This window comes from Choristoneura fumiferana, chromosome 12 (assembly GCF_025370935.1).
Source record: "Choristoneura fumiferana chromosome 12, NRCan_CFum_1, whole genome shotgun sequence".
NCBI classification, from domain to species: Eukaryota; Metazoa; Arthropoda; class Insecta; order Lepidoptera; family Tortricidae; genus Choristoneura; species Choristoneura fumiferana.
Genome location: NC_133483.1, coordinates 4,370,075 through 4,395,123, shown reverse-complemented (window position 1 = coordinate 4,395,123; position 25,049 = coordinate 4,370,075). Strand labels below are relative to the sequence as shown.

The following is a 25,049-nucleotide window of genomic DNA, read 5'->3' as shown; positions in this document are numbered from 1 at the left end:
ATTCTTAGAAGTCTGATTTATATTACTAAGCACAAAGATTACGTTTGATACATTTTCATGGAAGATTCGTGAGCAGATTAAAACTAAAACATTTTGACCACGGAAAAATATCTACTTCGTTTCAAAAATCTATCGATGGGTTTATTTCGAGTGTTAAGTTCGTGTCATAAACTATCTTTTAATAAGTAACAGTGTCCGTACACCGTACGTACACCATAAATCAGATAACAGAAAAACAAAAACATAAATTAATTTTCACATTTACAAAATTAGCTGACCGGCTTACAGTCTCTCGAGGGTGGCTGTGGGATTAAATTAAGGTTCAAATTTCTAATAAATACGTTTTATTTAGAAAAAAATAAATAATTTAATTGCCCATCACATTTTTAATACACAAAAGCATCACACCCATCGATGTGTGAAAATTTAAAATTAGCACTGACCCGCTTTTGGACTTATATATATCTCTCTCTTTTAAGTTTGATTTTCTTTATCTATCATTCAGTATAAAGTTATTATACAATAAACAAACTATTAAATAGTAAGTTACTATTTGAATTGATACTGACATTTTGAAAATTATACTTACATGATTAAAATTAAAAACAACAAACAGCGAAAATAATACAATATAATTATCACAAAAGCAAAATACAAATAACAATTTCAATAAATATTAATACCTACTACTAATCTGTTATAAATATGTGAATTATTAAAAATCGTTATTGTTTCCCACGATAATTTTGAATAAGAGATGGATTTATCTAAATTGTCTTATTTCAATGTTTGTAATTGGTCATGTTTATTTGCTGTTTTATTAAAGAAGATAGCGTAATGATTTTAAAAAGTTTAGGTACAGATATCTTTAATACAGCATTAATACTAATACCCATAAAACAGTATGCATCGATGAGTTAGTTTACTTGCTTAAATAAGTTTTTGGTAATTAATCATTTTTAATACAAGCTATTTTTTGCTGACTGTACTTTTTCTTGACTGTACTTTTACTGTCACTCAAACTACATTTTCATACCAAATTTCAAGTCGATGCTATTAACCGTTGAAGAGTTCCGTCCTGCGGAGGTGATCCTGGATGTCACTACCAGATTATTGTATTGTCACGCAATTTACCTACATAAGTATTTATACCAAATTTCAAATTAGTCTAACTACTGGAAGTTGGTCGAATTTAACTTGCAAGTTTTGATTACAGGCAGACAGACAACGGGACAGGTGAAACTAAATAAAAGCTTGTAAATAACTACAAATTACCTGATTGTTATCAGGTAACATAAATAGGTGTAGAACGACGTGTTCGTTTCATTAGCAGGCTCGCGTTATGCAATGTTCAGAACTTAAACTTAAAACAATATCGGGGAAGATGCGATGTCAGGACTCCTCAAACTTGAAGTGAAACAGGCACCCGACGAAGTTATGCCCCTATTAAGCGTACAATATGTCTAATGTTTTACTAATAGTACGCACGGGGATACCCAGAACTCACAAACAGAGGAATTCATTACATCGATATTTACTACATGGGAGGGCTTGGTTGGCTATAATTCTTAATAAAGTACAGAATTTAGAATGAAATTAAGCTTAAAGTCACATTGGATTGTAAGTCAATTTAGCAGTTTATAAAAATGAGGATCAATATAATTATTACTAGGTTCTCTTCGCAGCTTCGCGTAGTCCATTATATCCTACAGTTGAATTGAAATTCTAGAATTTCATTAAATTCTCATGGAAATTACCAAAAATTATGGTACGAGGTCTCATTAAAACAACCGTGTCAAGTTTCATGACTATAAATACAGCGGCTCAAATTTACTGATTTACAGAATACGAATATTTAATAAGAGATAAAAAGAAACCTATTTGTTCCAGACGTTCAACTATCTACATACCAAATTTCAAATCTGCCGAGCAGGTTTAGAGTATAAACGCACAATCTTTTGTGTTTATAATCTTAGTAGGATTTGGTACAATAAAAAGTGAAAACTTGGATGATTTCTGCGAACCAAGTTTTCCGTTCATTTATCGAGACCAAAAACCCTTTGGATGAGCCTTAATAACAACAATTCAATGACATTAATTTCCTTTGCAACGACAAATAGTTTCCCTGAAGAACCGTCTCAAAGATGACTTTGAACATCTCCAAATGAATAGGACAACAAACATCAGAAGAAAGTAAACAATCCGCTAACTATAAATTAGTTTCTTCAGTCAACATTTCTTTGACGTTGTCCAAATTCCGGATTAAAGAATGCCAGTTGGCGAGTGTCCTAACATCCACAACATCCCTTTGAACAAACTGTTCTCAATTTCCCGCAGTAATTACAAACAATAATAATGTACAGAACAACCAATTTGATTTCCAGGCCACTATAGAACCTTGCCATAGTAAATAATACAATACAAGAACTCTTTATTACACACCAACACCATAGTTAGTAGTACAGAAAACACAGGTATATGGAGATTTACCAAGGTAAGCAATCGGTGGCCTTATCGCTTCAGAGCGATCTCTTCCAGCCATACTTTACAATAGATAGAAAGGAAGGAATACATTTTAGCAGGTAGTGCAATTTACAGTAGATTAGAGCACTATCGAGAATACAGAAAACTATTTATACAAACAATAATTATTATTATTATTAATAATAATAATAATTACTGTTTGTATAAACAATAATAATAAAACTATTTATACAAACAATAATAATAAAAGAAATATATATTTTTTTTAATTAATCTTACTAGTATTATAAACGCGGAAGTTTGTACAGATGGATGTTTGGATGTTTGTTACTCTTTCACGTCAAAACTACTGAACGGATTTGCATGAAATTTAGTATACAGGTTAAGTATATAAACCCTGAATTAACATATAGGCTACTTTTTATCCCGAAATAATGTATGGTTCCTGTGGGGTCATAAAAGTTTTAAACTACATACTAATTTTGCGCGGGCGAAGCCGCGGGCAAAAGCTAGTTATAAATAATTTTGGTTCATGACAGCAATGATTATTGGATGACGTAAAATGTCACCATGACAAGGTTCTGTGGTGGCAGGAGTCAAATTAGTTGACGGTACAGAAGAAATAAATACTACACTATACTATTATTATAATAATTGTGTAGTTTCCTGAGTAATAATAATATTATTCTATTTAGTTCATCAGTTAAATTGCCAGAAAATATTGGACAATGTATTTCTTCATTTGTCAAACAAACAAAAAAAAAAGCGGCCAAGTGCGAGTCGGACTCGCCCATGAAGGGTTCCGTAGCAGCAAGCAACATAATATTATAAAAGTTTCCTTTACTTTACGATTTGTGACTGTTATTAAAAAACTACTTACTAGGTCTCGTTCAAACCAATTTTCGGTGGAAGTTTGCATGGTAATGTAACATCATATATTTTTTAACTCATTTTTGAGTTTCAGTTCTAAGTATGGGGAACCCCCAAAATTTATTGTTTTTTTTTTCTACTGTTGTGTGAAAATCTTAATGCGGTTCACAGAATACATACATCTACTTACCAAGTTTCAACAGTATAGTTCTTATGGTTTTGGAAAAAAGTGGCAGTGACATACGGACGGACAGACAGACAGACAGACATGACGAGTCCATAAGGGTTCCGTTTCTTGCCATTTGGCTACAGAACCCTAAAAATGACAAAAGATGAAGCGCGTCAAAGTGGTCACACATGCAAAAGTGTCGCAATTGACGTCTCGCGGAACTTTAACTGGCGACAACTTCGTCATTTTCACCCGACTGCCCGAAGGAGGGTTATGGTTTTTGAGCGTATACCTACATGTATGTATGTAGGTATGTGTGTATATGTGGGTATGTACCCATCAGTGGCATGGCGTCAGATATTTCAGTGGTAAAGACATCTTTCACAAATACTGTATGTGCTTTTGTCCTATTTTTAACCCCCGACGCAAAAAGAGGGGTGTTATAAGTTTGACCGCTATGTGTGTCTGTGTGTCTGTCTGTGGCACCGTAGCTCTACTTTAAAAAATACAACATATGTAAGTACTTTAGTTTCCTGTTAACCTTAGCGGTCCCCCGACACCGACGACGCTTCGATAAAAAAAACATTACTAGGTACTTATACTAAATTAACTTAGGCTAATTTTGCGGGAAATCAGCATAGTCCCCGCGGGATAGGGATAAACGAATTCTTCGCAGATGAAGTCGCGGGCAACAGCTAGGTAGTGCATAAGTATTTTTTACTTTTTAGTTGTCTTTTTTGGCGGCGTTTTTTTATTTTTGCTGGCGTTTTTTGGTGTCGGGGGTTTTTCAAATTTTTAATTTAATTTTTTTATTTCATGTTTTTTAAACTGGTATATTTTTTTTAAAGTGTACTAGTGTGTTGTGTAAATATAGGTAAGCAGATAGGAATAGGGTTCGATGAACGCTTCGCCACTGGTGCCCATTCAAATCATAACCAGCTCAAAAATAGTAACGGGTCCCGACTGCTGAACTTGTAAATTAGCTACTTGACCACTAGACTTTATTTTCTTCCTTTTAATTTTTACGAGTAAGCCAATAGGGTTTTTTGTTTAATTGACAAAAGTGTCCTATATTTTCAGTTAATCTAACTGACGAACTATTTAAGAAAATTGCCCTTTGTGGTATTTTCATTCTTCCCACTAAAAATAGTGGAATTTGTAATAATAACAAATTGATAATTAACTACCGTGATGGTAATAATAATAAGCCTTCCGTTATGTAGGTACTAGGGTGTAAAAAATCCCAATATAGATAACCGTTGACGTCACAGAAACCGTTTTAGGTACTAATGCCATGATTTATATTCAAGGCGAGTATATACAAGTCTACCAACTCACGCGCATTCAAATCTATTGTGTTATTGTTAAAATAAACAGCGGGAGCTATTTACGGCTGTAAGGAAATGAATCTGGAAATAACCTGCAAGTAATGGACATAAATTATACAGTGCACAGTTCGACGTAATGCCCACACGTGCTCTTGCTGCGTGTGCGCCGCGTACTGGCGAGTCGTACGCGCATAAAATGATTTAATCTCTGTCTGGACTGGACTGCCAAGTGTCTGACTTTATTTTTCTCGCCACCCATCAGAGATCAGTCGTTGCTTTGCCGATTGAGAAGATTTATGCATATGTAGAGCATAAGGTTTAGTTCTAGTTTCAGCGACATCTAGTGAGAGCCACATCACTAAAACACTGTTTTCTCGGAAAAAGCGACTGTATATTAGTTATTCTAAAAGTAGTCTCTTTATATAATTGAAGAATACTTTATAAGGTGTGAGATGGGTAGAAAATCATACGCTTATTTAGGATAAAAAAAGTCTATCTTAATTTTAAAAATCTATTTGAAGTCCCAAGGATTACATAAAAACAAACAAGTTTTTCCTTTTCACTATATCAAGATTGATTATAAATTACCGCAATAAAAAAGCTCAAAAAGGAAATCGATACAATTGTAACTGATATTGCATTAGGTAGTAATAGCATATGAAAGTATAATAATTTAAATAATAAAAAAATATTTGACACTGATATATGAAACAAGTGGGTGAGTAATGATCGGATCGGTATAAAATCAGAACATATACTTATTTTTAAATTTAATGTTTGATATAACATTTATTTGTCATAACTAATATACAAAGAAAATACAGTATAAACTCATTATAATGTGCAAGTCGCAAATATAGCTTAACTATCAAGTGATTATTTACTAGGTGTAAAAATAAAATTATTTCTTGCATTTTATTAACTTCATTTAACCATTCTTTAGGTAGCCATTGATTCACAAAAATTAATAAGTATGCCAACTTTACATTACATAAAATGAATGTTGTAATTAGGTATATTATTATAGTGCTTGTTAAAGCCTTAATGGAATAAAGATATTTTGACTTTGACTTATGTCAACTATAGGAAATATGCAACATGCTTAAAATAAGTTATAAAAAATGATTTTACATTAAAAATCTTCACAGAAAATAATAATTATGTGATATGTAAATAAATATACAAAATGTTATAGATATAATTCAACAATTATATTAAATATGCAACTAATATTGTATTAAATATTTTTATAGGTATCTTTACGCCCCGAAAACAGTTGCCAAATTAAGTAATTTGCAGCAATTATACAAGAATACAAATACCAACATGATCGTATACTTTCATAAAATTGTCATGTTTATGCTTTAAGTGCTCAATAACTTTTAAAGTGTTTGCGATGCTACTAAGGGGTTGAAGAATTTATTCCCTACTTCCCCTATTAAGTACTACACATATTTTTGTTGTTTTATTAAAGGTTTAGGTACTAGGTCGTTATCTCGGCTATTCAGAGCACGTCGAATGTTTATTAACATATCGACCATAAAACAGGCTGCTGATTTTTTCCCGCCTTTCCGGTGCAGACGGCTTTCATCGACCTTTTTGCCATGACGCTTGCTCTTTTTGTCTATTTTTTAGCTCCATCGGTGTTCATGTACTTAAAAAGGTATCGAAACATTTATGTAATGCAGCAGTCTCATCATGTAAGAGTTCTTTGTTCATGAAGTTTTACATTATGTATTTGTACGCAGCATTGTTTTCAACCAACTAGCACAAGACCATTATTTTGTATAGTTTGTGTTGTAAAAGTCAATACAAGGGATTTTTTTTTAATATAAGCTTTTCCTAAGAGGAGTATTTTTCCTATATCAGGAATTTTTGAATGCATATGAAAGTTAAATACAGCTGCACCGGAATGCCAAAGGGTACCGAATTCAATTTCAGATGTAAAAAAAATGCGTTTAAATATTCAAGTTTCTTCATTTCACAAAGGCACCTGTATTTGCTTATTTTTCATTTGGTTATGGTTTCATTTGGTGTTGCTATGAACGGTATTAGCATACGAAAGTGAACGGACGAAATGAAAATACAACTGCCAAAGGAAGTACAGCAAATGTGGAAGGAACTACGATAAAATGAATAAAAATGTAGCGACGAATCGATAGGAATGAATAACGTTCCGATGCGATTCAAATGTTTGCAGCCATAACGTTTGTTTAGCATACGGCGGTATGAGACGATGCTGCGATGCTTCCACAAGCCGCCTCATGTCGACTGCAGGCAGCAAACAAGAAAAAACCAATACAAATAAGAATGCTGAGCGATACTGCAAACGATACGTACAACGCAACCGATTATCTATTTGCTAATCGACTCAGGGTGGATGATTCAACACGAATCAAAGCATATTCGTTTTGCTTTCAAGCGATATCGTGGACTGAATTATACTGTCAGTCGTGATTAATGTAGACTTATGACATGCTTTTGACTGCCTTGCGAAATAAAAATGTGCGTATCATTTCCACAGAAAGACTGGCCAGCGTCTATATTTTTGTGGTAATTAAATGATCCAGCTTTTTACTAGGTAAGGATAATGAAAACATACAAACAATAACCCTGAAATTCATTGACTCGAAAAAGATTTGCAAATAACAAAGAATGTACGTGTCAATTAGTTCGTTTTTATTCAAAATTCGGTGGTATTAGGTATGGGGGGAGGTTTATTTGATAACCATTAGTGGGGTGGATGGGTACGGGCCGCGTCATCAAATTTGATAAATGACTGAGTGTCTTTCATTAACATTCGCAATCCAGTGAATGCGTACCTAATTCAATGCTTTCAAAGGTGTTTATTTTTTGCATGAGTTGTGTTTTACCTGATTTTTAAAACCAGTTAATGCTTCTATGCAAACGAAAATACTCTGTTAAATACTATTTTGATATGAATAAATTGCGCATTGTTTTTGTTTTAAGAAAGTTTTAAATGTAGCTCGGGGTAGGCGAACGAAACCAACAATTCACTTAATATTTTTAATTAGCTCTAATCCGATACAAGCACAGAAGGATACAATCAACGTCGAGGGCAGCACTAAATCAAAACAAACTTCAAACTGGATCCCTTTTACCAACTTTCTAAATAACGGCGAACAATCTTTTTCATTAAAAATCTCCATGAGCCCGATTATTAGGGAAGTAAAACGCCTCCGGTGGGCCGGGAGTTTGCGAATACCCGCTTTCGCCAAGATTTTCGCGGGGTCAAACTTGGGAATGTTAACAGATAATTACGAGCAAGTTTTAGCTGGCACGAGACATTTAACGGGATGCTTTATTCGGGAGCGTGCGGCCGCGAGCGCACGATGAATTCTAATGAGTTACGGGCTCATGCGAAAATGGCTTTTAACGCGTGAGCAAAAAGAAACCGCGCGGTACAACGCTGGGAGCATTCGGAAGGCGTCCGTTAACACATTTGGCCTGCTATCTGAGGTTAATTAGATTACTGGCAACAATGCCTCCAGATGCGAAAACGGGTTGATTTTTTAAATTAATTCCATTATGCAGAGAGGGTTGAGTCTGATTTATTTACCGTCATTTGGTGGATGCTTTTTTATGCGATGTTCAATTGATTTAAGGGAGCATTATGAATATTTATAAACAACGAGCAAACTGTAGAAAATCTAATAAATTTACAATTTAAAAAAAGGTTTGCGGATTACCATGCTCTCACCAAGGATACCTTTAAGCTGGAAGAATTTAAAATCATCATGTCGTTATAAACTTAATCAAGCAACTTACTTGCTTTTATATAAGTATTTTTTTCAACGAAAAATTTGCTCCGCCAAATCTAACACTTTTTAAAAACGCAAAATACCTATTACGGATGGACGTCACGTCACACTTGCATCTCTTTTACGCACCAGACGGAACTTACGAAGTAGACTACCGGGAATCCGACCACCCAACCGAAAATCTTAATCGCTTGCGTATGCATGCAACGTGTGGTACTAACCAAAGTAAATCACAAAAAAGTCATCAAATTTCAAAAAATGTAATCAAGTAAATTGGTAAAATTGATGGATGTGTTCATTGAATTCAGTCCAGCACCGCAAGTAGAAGTTTCGGCTCCGTCTCTGTCCATCTTGTGGCACCAACTCAACCACGGGGTTTGCTCCAGCAATTAACATGAGTTGTTAGCTACTTCCTTCCTATGTTACGGACCAATTAATTTAATACGGAAACGGAACTAGCAAGCATCTCGAATGGGTTTCATCAATCTCGTAACTAGCATTATTAATAAGACTTATGGCAGGTTCTAATATCAATTAGAGAAGGTATTACAAGCAGACTGCAAAGCGGAAATAGTTGATAAGTTTTTGGAGTTAACTCCTAATGTTTAAATTTTTAACCCCCGACCCAAAAAGAGGGGTGTTATAAGTTTGGCCGCTATGTGTCTGTCTGTGGCACCGTAGCTCTTAAACGGGTGGACCGATTTGAATGCGTTTTTTTTTTTATTTGAAACCAGGTTTTCTAGCAATGGTTCATAGACATGTTTTATCAAAATCGGTTCAGCCGTTTTTTAGATATTGAACTTTGAAGTGACAAAGTCGGGGTTTTCCAACTTTTTATTGGTTAGGTTAGGTTAGACCCCCTGTATGAAAATTTTATTAGGAGTGAAATTTAAAGGAGTTAACTAAAAAGCGTCACGTTTTCATCTCACTAATAGCAGTTGTACTTGAGGTGTTCCGTTTTTTTTTAACCTGGGCATAATTCCCACACAGACCCAGTGCGGATTGAGAGCTCCACCCACAATCATTCAATTCTGTCAATTCTGCCAACATACTGCAACGCAGTTTGGCAGAGCTGTTTAGATATAAGTATTTTGTACTTCCTTTTTAGTTTTTGAGTTAGATAAATGAAATAAAAAAAATAATTTGTACGCAGGTGTATGCACTATCAGTCATGATAAATTTCAAATGTCATTTCGCAAATTAATTCTGAAAAACTCCAAGTCCCTTCACTTGTGCAGGAATTGAACCCACGATCAAGTGATTGACAGGCCATAGGTCAAATCACTAGGCTACCACAATATTTTGACTGCAGTATTTAATTTACTAATTGATTATTTTTTTAATAAAAAAACGATTTTTATATTGGAAAGGTACAAAGGTGCTGCATAGACAAAAAATGATTTCTAGCAACAATAAAGCAAGACATAATAAAACTACGCCTTCGTTTCTGAGTAGATTCTGTTTAGGTACTTTTATTTGGTCTGAGCATTAATGGTATTACCTTAAAAAAAGTTTACGTATTCCACGGGTATTTGTAGTTGTTATTTACTTATTAAGTTAAAATTAAACTAGTTCGACAAGTATTTATCATATGCATCTTATTAGTCGGACTTTACTGTCGATTTCGCTAGTTCTAAAAGCTCATTAATTCACAGGAAGCGGAAGTGCAGGTCACGTCATTAGATGCATTATGCAGCGCAGCACGCATGCGCCCTGAATGATCGAGTTTGAGATTTGACTCCTTGATCATTATAATCATATCATCCGTAGGACATCCACTGTTGGACATAGGGCTCCCCCATATACCTCCAGTTGCTTCGGTTGGAAGCAGTCTGCATCCACCGTGAACGCGGCTTTAACCAGGTCATCTGACCATCTCGTTGGTGGACGTCCTACTACGCCGCGCTTGCCGATCTTTGATCAAATCACTGGCACAAATGTACAGTTGTTCCTTAATTCACTTTCATTCAATTAAAGCCGAATTTGTAACCACCTGACGTAATGTGACGTGATGTGTCAAAACGAAATAATTTGAAAATTTTAATTACCGATAAGGTCTTTTTCAACCTCGAGAGTTTCGATGGAGCTATATTTTTTCTAAAAATTGTTTGAATACCTTCAATTGGTGTGAGATTTATATTTGTCTCCCGCTTTGTTTTGTGAATGCTTGTCTCTCTCTCTCTCTTTCCTTTATTAAATATAGATACCGATAACGCTGAACGTTATGGGTCTTATACATTTAATAAACTCGTCTCACTTGACACAACACGTTACACTAATGTGTGGCTTGTTTTTATTATTAGAATCAACTAGGTTCAGAGCTATTTTACGTAAAAACATGAATAAAAATAATTAAAAAAATGATTGACTAGGCAAATAAAAATGAAATGATAAATATGTAAATTAATTAAAGAAAATTCAGCTACGACAGTGTCATTTTGTAGATCTGTAATTTAGAGCTTTCGATTCTCCGAAAATAAATAAATACGTACATACGATAGATCAACAACTGGTATGATAATACCTTAGTATTAATAAATCAGTAAGCAAATCTAAGAATTAAATCCTTATTTTAAGCCGCTAATGTGGAAGCAGGTAGCAAAACTCAATTAAACAAAATACAAAAAGACTAAGTGAAGTAAAATGAAATCTTGTAAATCGATTATATACTCAGCGAGACAAATATTGGCCCACCCTTCATTCAAAATTACCGATTCTGCATACATTTGAGGGCCAGATTTTTGGCCGCTCAGTATATTATAATTCTGTTATAATTACCTACATATTTGTCACTCAATCTGCAATAACTGTACATATTTATAAAGATAAGTTGAATTATTATAGGGATTATTAGTCAGGATTATTGTTACGTCCAACCAACCCCCTAGAGAACCCAATGAGGGAGAGTTAATTAATTCGGTAGCTGTTTTATTTCGCCATAATAAGTAAGGTTACATAATGTTCGCATTTATGTCATTTTCAAAATAAACATTTTTATCAGACTATTTATTTATGGTGTACCAGATGTACTCGTAGCCTTGGCACGTGTAGTCACAGAATTGTAAGTTCATTGGTTTTAATTTACTTAATATCTATAACCAAGCTTTAAAAAAATTGTAACAAAAGGCAGCCATTTTCTGATTAACTTACAAATGGAAAACCTTTTCTGTGAAACACCGATCAAAATGTAATCCCCAGCATCACTTATTTTAAGTTTACTAAACTTGGCTCGGTGAGAAAGTTCCCAAGAAAATTAATCCCATAAAGCTAGTGCCATCTATTGCGAGCCACACGATGCAATATACCAGAGAGGGGGAAATCTCAAAAATGTGGGCGACTATAGAGCGGTCTCGATGGGAATGTGTTAAAACCGGGCCGGTATGTTTCACTCGCCGATAGCTATCGCACTAAATCACCGCGCAGAGATGTACGTTTATTTTTGAAAGTTAGTTTTTAAACAGAATATGGATTTGTGCGCCGGTTACCACCTTTGAATGGTTGCAGGTGAATTACAGGTGTATTTCAGGCGTGTTTTTTATAGACCAAGGCCGACGATGCTGTGCGAGTGTGTTCGATGAATAAAAGTTACCTCTTCTTCATAAAAGTTCCAAACTTGCTGTAGCAAAAAATATACTGTACCTATATTCTCGCAAACGCGAATATTCAAGTGGAAGATTTTGAATTTTAGATAAACTAATATTTAACAGCATTATATTGTTTAAAAAAAATTGTGACAGTTTTCACTGATCTTTATGCGGCTGAGAATGTCGCCACATGGTGGGCATCTGACAGCAAATGCAATGAAGAGAAAAATGCTCGTTGCGCCGTCGGTCGGTTGCCGGGCGCGATAAGTGTGAGGGGTACCACGATAACCAATGTCATACTACCTCTCAAATCTCCGGTAGAGTCAGGTTTTGCAAGCCAAGCTGCCATAGTAATTTAGCATGTTGCACTAAACGAGTATAGGTGAAAATGAATTAAACGGCCAGTTGTATGTAGTAGTGCACAGAACATTACGTTATTACTACTACATCTAACAGGTCATACAATACAATACAAAGACTCTTTATTGTACACCAGACATCATCATTCATCATCATTCATCATCATCATTCATTTCATCATCACAATCATCATCATTCAGGTCATTTAGGCTTACAATAGATATTGTATTTTATTAACAAATCCTATTTTTGTTCGTAATTTTAATGTAAAAGATAGGTCCTAACTGAATAAAGTAGCAAAAAAGTCAAAAAAGGGTTATTCCCTTTACAAGTCCAAGTATACGAACAGAAATATTTATACTGATATTTATATTGGCAAATAAAGATACGTTCGTAGTGTAACTTTTATGAAAGGAAGTACAAAACGATAATTATCTCATTTAAACGTGGCCAATTAAAGTTCTCTTTGTATTTTAAACCCTTTTACTAAGCCGTTACTCACGCCGGGATCATCTTTGCAGAATGCAATTTACAATAAATTATGTAGATATTAATAAGTTGAAAGGTTAAGGGTTGGAATAATGGTCGGGCCATTTATCGTTCGATAAATTGCGAGTGGAGACATTCTGCATCCAGATTACGTGCTTCAATATCCGGTATAACCCGATGGAGTTTTAATACTGATCGCACGACGAGTCGCCCGACCGATCGCCCAAGTGATCGCCCGACTGGTCGCTCGACCGGCTGACGGACGGAAATTAGTGCGTGAAAAACTTTCAGACACATTTCGTGAGGTTATGAACGTTTCCTCGTGAAATTTCAACAGAGTTACGACGATGAGGAAATTACGGCAATTTGCGAACCTAATGCGGTCAAATTAGGGATTTTGTAGATAAACATTGAATAATCCTTCCGGGTAAGGGAAGATTTTGAAGAAGGCAAACATTGTAAGTCACAGGGTCCGGGCTTGACATGAGTGGCTTTATATTGGTAGGTGTAATATCTAGTGCCATCCACGAAGACGCATTATTTTGTTAAATAATTGGTCTACTTTTTTCATCATGGAACCCTATTTCAAAACTAAATATTTATCGGAACCCTAAAATAGTCAAAAACAACTAATTGAATGGGAAGTTGTACTCGGGAACCTTACAGTGCACCATAAGTTACTTATTTTAACTATTTCCCGTCTTTTTGCGGAATCCCCGCAGAATTTTCACGGAGCCCCCGGCTGGGTTAATCAAAGTCAAAGTCAAAAGTCAAAATATCTTTATTCAATTTAGGCTATAACAAGCACATAAGAATGTCAAAAAAATCTACCACCGGTTCGGAAAAGCCTCTGTTGAGCAGAATCCGGCAAGAAACTCAACGAGGTATATTTTTTATAAACAGATTTACAATATTATTATCACAAGTATTTAACACAAATTTATTTTTAACACAGTAGGTTCGCTATTTGAAGGGATCGCCAATGCAATCCAAATATCCCTGTCCATGTTATAATCATTAACTTTATAATACGCCTTAGATATTAATGTTTTCTTGACAATAGATCTGAATTTTGTATCCGTTTCATATGTAATATTTTTTTGGATTTTGTTTAAAAAACGAATGCAACTTCCCAGAAACGACTTTTTAGGGTTCCGGAGCCGAAATGGCAAAAACGGAAGCCTTATAGTTTCGCCATGTCTGTCTGTCTGTCTGTCCGCGGCTTTGCTCAGGGACTATCTATGCTAGAAAGCTGTTATTTTGCACGGATATATAAGTAAACTATGCCGACAAAATGGTATAATAAAAAATTCAAAAATATTTTTTTTAGGGTACCTCCCATAGACGTAAAGTGGGGGTGTTTTTTTTTTCTCATCCAACCCTATAGTGTGGGGTATCGTTGGATAGGTCTTTTACCATTAGGGGGTTGCTAAGACGATTTTGCGATTCAGTGATTCGTTTGCGAAATATTCAACTTTAAAGTGCAAATTTTCATAAAAATCGAGCGTCCCTCCCCCCCTCTAAAATCTAAACCGGTGAGTGGAAAAATTTGAAAAAAATCAGGATGGTAGTAAGTATATCAAACTTTCAAGGAAAACTATAACGGCTAAGTTTGCTTGAGAATTATTAGTAGTTTATGAGTAAATAGCAGCCTAAGGTATAAAATATACCTAAACTTGGAAGATTCCGTATAAAATAACAAATCCTTAGAAAAATATTACTTATTTTTTTCATAATGGCTACGGAACCCTATTTTGGGCGTATCCGACACGCTCTTGGCCGGTTTTTTTGTTCTTGGAATCTTTGTTGAAATCTCAAAATAGTCCCTTATAGCAGAAAAGCTAAACATTCCATTCATTTTACAGCTCTACCGCGATTATACGCGCATTTTTGTATTTATTACGTCTGCAGCCAGGTAATCACTGTGCAGCGAGTAACTCGGCCGCGCAATGAACAGCAAAAGTTCTCGCCACGATGCCGCGATGCCGGTCGCTTAGCCGTTAAAGCAATCAAAAATGAAGTAATCAGGTGCTTCTTTTACTATCATAACTAAACTATAACAACAATATGTACCAACACTACGTAACAATAGTCTGTTCCCTTTTCTTTTCCCGTAGAACCAATTGAGAACCAACTGTCAAAGCCAAAGTAAAATGCTCGCCTGCAAACGTTTCCATTATTGTTACTAAAGGAAATATTTGTCGATCTGAGACGTTCTCGCTGCAACGCAAATAAAACAGTAAGACAATTAACGTACTTATCCATTTGAATAAACGCGGGAGTCTGTAAGCTTTTACTAACATTTGAATTATTGGAGGACGCTACTTTCGATAAGAATCTATACTAAGGTTAACTTTACCTGTTTGTGTGTTTGGTCATTTTCCAGATTTGTGCACTCCATTCACTAAAACGTAACTGGGTGCGCAGGAGAATGACGACCAACCATTTTTCAGACTTGTACCCTCAGTTTAATTAACGCATCACTGCTAAGGAAAAAAAGTCACAGTTATTTAATACCCAACAAGCTCAATTAGCAGTCTTCAAAATACACTTAATACTTGTCTTCTGAACGGCGGAAGCCGATGCCAGGGGGGCAAACTAGCGGCCATTCAGCAATAGGTACTATTACATATTCTGTGGCACTAGATGAACCCAACTTGATCAGGCCAAAGCAAACTTGAACACTTTAATCGTTTCTAAACACTATTACGATAACCACATAGATTTAATCAGCAATTTCAGCAAGATCACTAATTCCTACAACAGATAAACTTCCTTTATCCCGAATAAGGCGACAACTAACTGAAAGCCACATTGAAAGCGGAACTTTGGCACCTTGCCCTTAGGACGGGTATCGATTAATCGGCATGTAAATCTGTGGTATGGGTGCAAAGTGATGATATAAATTGATTGACAGAAGTCACTCTGTACATTGTAATAGGGGGATTGGCGCAAACTCGAACTGTCAAGCTCCTCGGAAAGCTGGTCCGGGATTACCACAGATCTTTAATCCTATTCCTTTGATGCTTGTAACCAACTAATTTGGCAAAGAAAGCCTAACTTGGTATTGACAGCGGCCATACAACTTTTTGGAATTATAAAGGGGTAAATTATTTAACTTCCTGGTTGCCGATGATAAGGGTTGGAGCGGATATTTAAAATTTGACAAGAAGTAAACAACGTACCTACCTATTTTAATTGAAAAGAAATAGATTATAAAATATCAAATCAAGTTAAAATATCTTTATTCAATTTAGGCTATAACAATCACTTATGAATGTAAAAAAAAACTACCACCGGTTCGGGAAAACCTCTGTTGAGAAGAATCCTTCAAGAACAATATTATTAAATGATATATATCGGTCCACAAAGGTCTTTTAGCTGATCTTTGCACAGTTTATTTTTTCTTGGGCCCTAAATTTTTCTAATAGATGCAATTTCCTATCCAGTCAAATTCTGTAAATATTCTTGCGCACCTTCATTGATCCTCAAGGAATATGTCTGTCAAACTTCAAGTCTCTAGCTGCCGTAATTTAGGCTACATTTAAATAATAATGCTATTTCATTTGGCATTCATATTCATATGGCATGGGGTCAGAAGGTTCTCGAATGGCGTCCGCGGACCGGGAGACGAGCTGTCGGTAGGCCTCAAACAAGATGGAGCGACGACCCGGTTAAGATCGCAGGATCGCGTTGTATGCGGAAAGCTCAAGACCGGTCTGAGTGGAGAGCTTTAGGGGAGGCCTATTTCCAGCAGTGTACGTCTTTCGGCTGACATGACGATGATGATTTGGCAATCACGTTACTTTTTCGTCATGCACGGTCAACCAAATTGATCACCAATTTGATCAGTCCACTATTAAATCATGATTTATAATTGTGGCTTTTACGGAAATGGATAAGCATGGTCATAGACATGCAAAACTACTACGTAAAACTATTTTCCAGGATAAAGATCCATGGTGTCTCAGGATACAAATGGTTGACTGTACAGAAGATTTGTTTTTTAATTCAGTCAATGTTCATGACAGCACTTCCAGTTGAATTAGATTGAACGACGTCACCAGAGACACGTCTACTCGAACGTGACTAAGTAAATAGCCCAGGGTTATATTCAGGTATGCACGGCATGATCCGCTCATACGTTCACGCAATTAGTAGCGACGAAGTGCCGCAGACGAGTTGTGCAAATGATTGGGCCAATTAATTGTTTACAGGGTGAAATTAATTGGAAACATGCGCGAGTCAAATGGGTGCACGAGTTTTTAAAGTGTAATGTATAAGTACTTAATTAGCTTCCGTCCGCAGTTTCATCTCCGCTGCAGAATTCCCTGTCCAGAGTCCAAAATCTGTCCTTACTCTTAGACTACATATAAAGGGAACGTTTATGACCAATTTTAGGTTCTTAGGTTCACAGATTTAGACTGGGCGTCCATAAGAAAGTCAGACAGCCAGTTGAACAGATAATGGCCAAAATTAGTTCTGTTCTTACAACTGTAGCTTTGGTACCTGTTTACTGTTAACAATCTCTCTATTGTATGTAGTATCTCTTCACTATACAAGATACCTACACTATATAAGCCAAAAAATGGTCGTTTTCACCTTTAGATAAGCGGAAACTATTATCGCCGTTTGTGAAAACCGTGACTACAAAATACTTTGCAAGTGCAAATCAATAAGGCAACAGGCAAAAATGGAATCGCACAGCAGTATAAAATTGTTTAACACATTGTAACCGTTGACAAGGCGGGCGATACCGACAGGTGCTCTGCGCTCCATGTGGTCGTAAAAATAGCTCTATATGGATTTATAAATTATTTTACACATCTTTGTTTAGTTGAATACATTAAGGCAGGTCATGTGCACTCGTGCTAACTGAAATTTGCTCGTCATTGTTGCAAATACAATGAATATGCGAGGATTGCATGTGTGTACTCACTCGTTAAAATTAAAGAGTACTATCTCGATTACCATTTATTTTGAGCAAAAAATACAAAAACACTACAGTGACAAGCATTTTGGCAACAGAAGTGATATAAGCATAACGAAAAAAAGTGTGTGAAAAATTCAATGTGCATTAATCTGAAGAATGACCGCCACTTATTTGCCAAATTCGTGCACTCTGTCTAATTAAGGAGATACCTGTGGAAAAAAAGATCGACGAACACACACACACACACACACACGAAGAGCACAAATTTAATCTAAACAATAATTGGCCATTTGGTGAAAATGATAATATGTATGAAAAAGAAAAACATAGACTCTCGCTAAACAGAATCGCATTCTATATTGAAATTTAATAGTCGTTTAAAACGGCTAAATTAATAACGGTAAAATGGCCATCGTATAACGTGGACAACGGTCGACGCAGCCGCGCTGTCTATTGCCTAAGCAAACAATTGGCTGAGCCCGATAAGTAAGTTGCAAGCGTGCGAAATCCTTCCGCAAAGAAGACTCGATTAGCGGCAATGGGCCTGGGCTCTCGGTGGTCATCGATGTTATTCTCTATTTTGAGATTGTATTATAAACCAACTGTTTTATTGATCTTGATAGCACCAAAAATAAACCATGAATTTTGAGGCTGGCACATGGACTGAGCACGAAATTTTTCATGACATAATAGATTGTCGATGTGTATTAGAGTTTCTTCATTGTAAATACGCTGTCCATGGTTAACATCAACAAAACAATACTTAACATATTTCAAATGCTTTGCTAACGTTAGTCAAGATGGAATGTCTCTGAATTTTGTTATAGGTAAGTCCCTACCTTATGACTTTATAATAGACGTAGACAGTAAAAACAATGTAATCATAGGTTATAACCCACTATCTGCTAATGGTCTGTAATATCAATTGGAAAAACTATTAAATAGTGGTGAGACAAAAAGTAAAATCAATAATTCAGCATGTTTCGGGTGACCGTTATCAGTGGTTTTATCTCGTCCGTTGTAAGCCTTCAGTTGGCTTGATAACATGCTACTGATTAACGATAGCACTAACCAGGTTGTTAGATGCACGTGGTAACTATTTGATATTAATTTTGTCGCGTTATGTTTAACACAACGGTTTATAATGTTCTGACATATAGACCATGTGAAAATTGCATTATGCTTTATTCTCTAATTTGACTAAAATTTATATTGTGGTGCTATAATTCCTACATATCAAATTGTCTCATCTTTCTAATGACCGAAAGTCATAATACCTTTAGCCGAATATGTCCGATTGTCAAAATGTCTAAATATTATATTAAGGTAATGATTTTTAACCTCTCGAGTAGTGAGTGGTAGTAATTATTTTACGGTGAATTTTAAAACATCAACCCAACGTTAAAGACTTATAGCCTTAAAAGCATAACTAAACACAATTCCCATTTTATGACTTACACAAATGCATGCTACACCAATGGCGATACAAAAACCATTAAAACACAAAACAGCAATGAATATTAAAAAAGTGTATCAGAAAAATACGATCGGATAGGAATAGTGGTGTCATAACGGTAATCGGCACCTGTGACAATTAATGGTCGATGCCACCGCACTTTCATTACGACTGCACTCTGATATATGGATTGCTAAATGCACTAGCCGGTTCTCTATTAATATAAAAAGCTAAAAAATAAAGTTTTCTAAGAGGATAGACAGAATGTTAATCACCATGACGAAACAAAGAACCGCTAAGCTATAGGGAGGAAGATTAAAATTTAATTGATAGACGGCAACTTTATTCTTCATAACAAATACATGGTTCTAAGACAAAAGTCTAACAAATTTAAATCGGAAATATGGGAATGGTATTTTTGTCATGATATAGGCTTGCGTTTGACCATAATCATGCCTGATGGTTAGAGAAGATGTCTACGATGAAGCACACTTTCTAGTAAATAGCAATTCACCTTGGATTTTTGGGGCAGAATCCGTTTGGGACTGTGTTGGGAATGCCAGCTGTACTTATGCGTCTAGTCCAGATGAACTTCCAAAGCCACTTGTGAGACATTGCTACATGCAACATTACCTCCTACCTTTTAAAATAGACAGACAGAAACCAAAACCTACTAACACCCAAACCTACACACAACGACACTCTTAGAAAAGATGACAGACAAGCTAAAAAGAGAAGTGACTGAGTTATGTGCCACAAGGAGCGATTCTGGGTACTGTATTGATAATACGTATCAAACAATACCTAGTAATAGACAGCTGAAAACATGAAATCGTCAGATTTACAATTTAATTTATTGTCTGAGCTATTTCAGCAATTAGACAATCCTGTTTGCTCACCTTAATCAGCAACTGCTTCCAAAACACAGAGGAATAGCGGTTTGTTGTCAATAAATCCATCCTTACTCGACTAAGTTAACAGATAAAAACTTAGTTTGTTCAGTCTCAACTCCGGTTTCGATTACATAAGACGCACAAACTTCCTCTATTACCCCCTACTTAAGGGTACAAATTTAGGCGCCCTCTATTTAAACACTGTTGCCAAATACCTACCAGCGTAATTTACGGCTGGCCGTGCGGTTGCTCGCCGAACATATGGGAGCGTTGGATTTGGAAAGCAGGATCGCCGCTCAAACGGGAAGTAGCGATTTACTAGGAAGTAGACGTCTATTTTAAATCTAATGACTGTTATGGTACCGAACGTTTCTTGGTGGCATGATAGGTAAAGTAAATCTAAGCCGATGTAAAAAATTTCACTGTTCCTGAACTTTCAAAAGTGTGAAGAAGTAGCGTTAAGATCGACTCCACGTTAAGCACATTCTAGTACTTAAGTGTGGGCTTGCATCTTATGAATTCTAACGATACGTGTGGAAAGTATTTTGTAAATTCATGCATGCGTTAGAGCGACGAGCGTAGCATTTAATATAGAATTTAGGTAATAAAGATTAAATAAAATTTAGCGAATTGTCTAATCTTTATATAATACACTATTATTTTACTTATTATAGAGACTTAAGAGACACGTGTGGCGAGGAAAAAATAACAAATGCCTGTCGCAAGGCTGCGAAAATTATGTAGATAGCCCTCGCAAGTGATTCAGGAGTAAAAATCAATAGCTAAAAGCTCGGTGTCCCCCGTGAGGCGCGGAGGTGCGGTATGGTTAAGTCTGTCCTACAACACTGTCATCATTTAAGCCACACATTAGTGAAACTTGCGCAGTTTGAACCCACACCTGGGGACGCCGCGGCACCAGCGATATTTTACCAGAGGAATAAAACTACGAGACGTCGTTAGTTTTAGTTCGGGACCCAGGGGGATTATATTCTGAATGTAAATAGCGTAATGTTAATGTATCAAAGTGATTCACGTTGCACGATCTGACGGAGATATATTGGGCTGTGGAGTGAAGCTTCGCGTTCTCGTGTTCTTTGCTAAATTCTACAGCATTATCCAAGATAATTATTTAGCATCATCATTTGTAGCTGGAGGTCACACATAGGTGTTGAGTGTCTTTGAACTTGCCTGTATTTCTTCAGGAATCTGGGACACACATGAATTTGTTAGAAATACCTATATTTGGGTATCATTTTCGATTGACTTGAAAACTACAATAGTCGTGAAAATATTGTAGATTAAACGCCACTTTTCTGCCAAATATTTTTTACAAAAACGAATAATTTTATTTTATGCAAATTTGTGCTTGAACGTGGTTCCGGTCGCAAAAAGTAACATGATGAAACTGCAAATTCGAAACGCTGCTTTAAAAACCCAAATTGTCAGGTAGATATCGACCCGGAGACTAAAGGACTGCGTTCTGAAAGCTTTTCTGTTTGTTCAACCCGTTTCAGAGAGCTCGCGTATAATCACTGCCAGCGAGACACTGCCCTATTCAAATGTAACACTTCTGGACAATATATCTACTTGGTAGCTAAGTGCTTGGCATTGTTGGCACTTCAAACGTTTACGAAAGCTAATCCTTATTGAAAATCACCACATTAATTTCTTGTTTATAAGCTCCGATCAATATCGCTGTCGTATAATAAATCGAAGGATTATACCAATGAATTCAAACTAGACTTAACAATTTACGATAATTAAAAAGCTGTTTCGGAAGTTCTAGGTGGAAAATAAACTAAAAAAAAAAATTTAAATGAAATTAACTACTTACGCAATAAGCAAACGATATTTACGTGTACTTTTCTCTAACAACTCGCACGTACCTGTAAACAACATAAATAAAAATAAGAAACGATTTTTTATCAGCCCACTGAAATGCTCGTTCGTTATAAAACAAATCGTATTAATTACAAAACCGAATTGATATTCCACACTCAAACGCTAACCCGCGTTCGGAAACAAACCGATACATGCACTGGGGAGCCACGAGCGTACCAGTTAATCGCCCACCAACTAGTAGGTAACCCTTTCGAGTAGTGTGCATATAACGATTGCATTCCCTGAGCTCCGAACGCACCTCGCACAGAGAAATTGCGGCACTCCGCTCAAAGCGTTGACGAGACCGTATCATTGAATGTCGTGGATGTTGTGACGAGTACGTCTCTCTGTATCGTATCTACGATCATGTGTCGCCAGTCTCAGTAAATCCGAAACGGACTCTGAGCCGTGCACTGAGGACTTCTATGGAATGAAATAACTTTTTTTTTATAAAACATTTGCACTGCTTTTAATGTTCTGAATAAAAGCGCGTCTGTTTATTTGAGAAATTGAATATCGGTAGCTACCAGTGACATGATTTTTACGCGGTCTAAAATTACTAGCGGTTCATTTGTCACTTCATTAGGCATTACGTATTAAAAATAGGTACGGTGACCTATGACGAGTATATAATCAAGCTTAACGACTTTCAAACATTTGAAAATCGTAAACAAAGCATCTCGATGCATTGAATGGGAGGCAGAGCTGCGCCGGCGCCGCGTGCATTGCCCTCGTGCCTCCCCCCGCGGTACAAACGCCGCCCCCCCCCGCGGTAAAACGCGCCTGACTGCATTCCGCAACGCTTCCTGACCAGGGCAAGTGCAGCATTACGCTGCAAGTACCTTCCCTGCCGCTCTCGCCTCGGCCCAACTTGCGTCTAGTGCGCATGGCGATGCAACTGACTTCGAATTGTGTTTGTCTTCACGGCTTTACATTAGTAGCATTGATTGAGATAGTTATTTTGTTTAAAATTGTTGCATTTGTGCTTCGTACGAAATTTAATACTCATTTATTACCCAATAAATGGTAATGATGATCGCAGTGACTCGAAAGGACTCTTCCAATGCCCTTACGTGTGTGAATTGGGGTAAAAGGGTTTAAACCAAAAGCAAGAAATCGGATCAAGGTAGTCTAGTTATCACGCTTACGTATGTAACACGTCCGTATTCCCATAACTTATGCTCGGTAGCTTCGGGACGAAGCAAAAAATATGGAAACACCCAAGGTAATAGTCCGTCTGCTGAAAGCGTTTTCCACGAGGCTTTTAAGCGCTTATCTTGGAAATGATAGCCGTGGCCGGACGCTGAAAGGCTGTGACGGCAATTTGCTTACATTAGGACATGCCCCGTTTCACTATCGAGCTATGTAAAAGATTTTTCAATTGCAGTTTCTTGCTGCATAAACTATTAGAGTTCCGTGTGCGTCGCATTAAAAGAAGAACCCTTCATAGACTGTTTTATTCAGTTCATGTCAGTTCGTCAATACCATTTTTAATTTACGTTACATGGATGAACTGATGTTATTCGTGAAGAGATATTGCTTTGTACAGCGCAGTCACGCACGAAGTTGAAACTGAAACATATTCACATCCGAACTGCCGGAATGTTGCTATTTTATATCAGTTCGTTCGTTTAGCAGTCGTTTTGTTACTAGTTTTCACAGAGAAAAACTAGCTTTATGAATCATTTAACAATTTTTACAGTGAAATCATTCAAAACAGATTGCTATGTTTGCTTTTTGTTATTTTACTATTATGTTTGTTCTGGGAATTCAATAATGCAATCACTTTTAAATAAAAAAAAACATTGAGTGTATTAAAGCGAGTTTGTGGTTATTTTCGCAGCTATTTCTGAATTGTTGTTGTGTTGAGTTACAGTTGTAGCAGGTTAACGCCAAAACTATCGCAGCTTTCAACTAAAGAATGGAAGCAGAAATATTGTAAAGCTCAACATCGATTCATTGTGCTTCGGGTGACACCTACAAAGTGTTTGAAACTTTGAATATTTTTATCGTTGCATCATTTTTCATGGACAAATATTCGAAGAAATGAATACTACACCACACAATTGAAAATGAAGGCTCCATAGTTTTCAAGTAGGTAAACATTTTAAATAATCCATGCGCATCATCAATAAAAATAAAAAAATAAAAAATATCATGAGACACTTGAATTCAATGGACCTAGTCCCAGAGAGTCCCAGAGAGCTTGTACTATGGATACTAGACAACGGATTAACATACTTTTATAGATAAATACATTTACTGGTTCATAGCAATATAAAGAAATAAGTTGTCAAATCGAGGAGGTAGGTAAAGTAAATGTCTACAAGCTAAAAAAATTACTTAAAATACCTAACTGAACTTAGTAAATTTACGTAAGTACATAATAAATTTCGGAGTAAAGATAGAAAATTACTTAACCAAAGATTTGACAGTTGGTTTGACATTAGTTAGCGTTACAGTATCTTGGCACAATACACACTTAGAAACTAAGAATGAAATGCGTACCAGCTTCCAGCGGAAGCAACTGAAACAAAATAAATTACAGGCGACGGCCGTGCTCGTTGCGATTCAATTGCGTATAGTTTCGATACCAGAATCGTTATTGCACTAGCAAAGCAATATCGCCATTAAGTAGTGGCTACTATTTTAATATTTTCGAGTTTTTTTCTGTCTAGTGATCCGATATTTTATTATTATTTACCCCGGGAGTTCGGAGCAGAAATGCAAAGTTGCTATTACAACTCCTACGAGTAGAATAAGCGTGAAGAAACTTTTTATCTTATAACAATAACTCACAGAGATCGGAACTGTCGTTAG

General features: G+C 36.2%; 1 protein-coding gene across 7 annotated transcripts in view; it reads right to left on the bottom strand.

Annotated features, from left to right (window-relative positions):
- heph (polypyrimidine tract-binding protein 1 heph) overlaps nt 1–25,049 on the bottom strand; it is a 458,299-nt gene that overhangs the window by 153,986 nt on the left and 279,264 nt on the right. The window contains exon 2 of one of the 7 annotated variants that reach the window (XM_074094998.1): nt 22,183–22,234. The exons of the other annotated variants lie outside the window; for them this stretch is intronic. The gene's annotated coding sequence lies outside the window, so the exon portion shown is untranslated. The remainder of the gene's footprint in view (nt 1–22,182; nt 22,235–25,049) is intronic. 7 annotated transcript variants of the gene reach the window in all.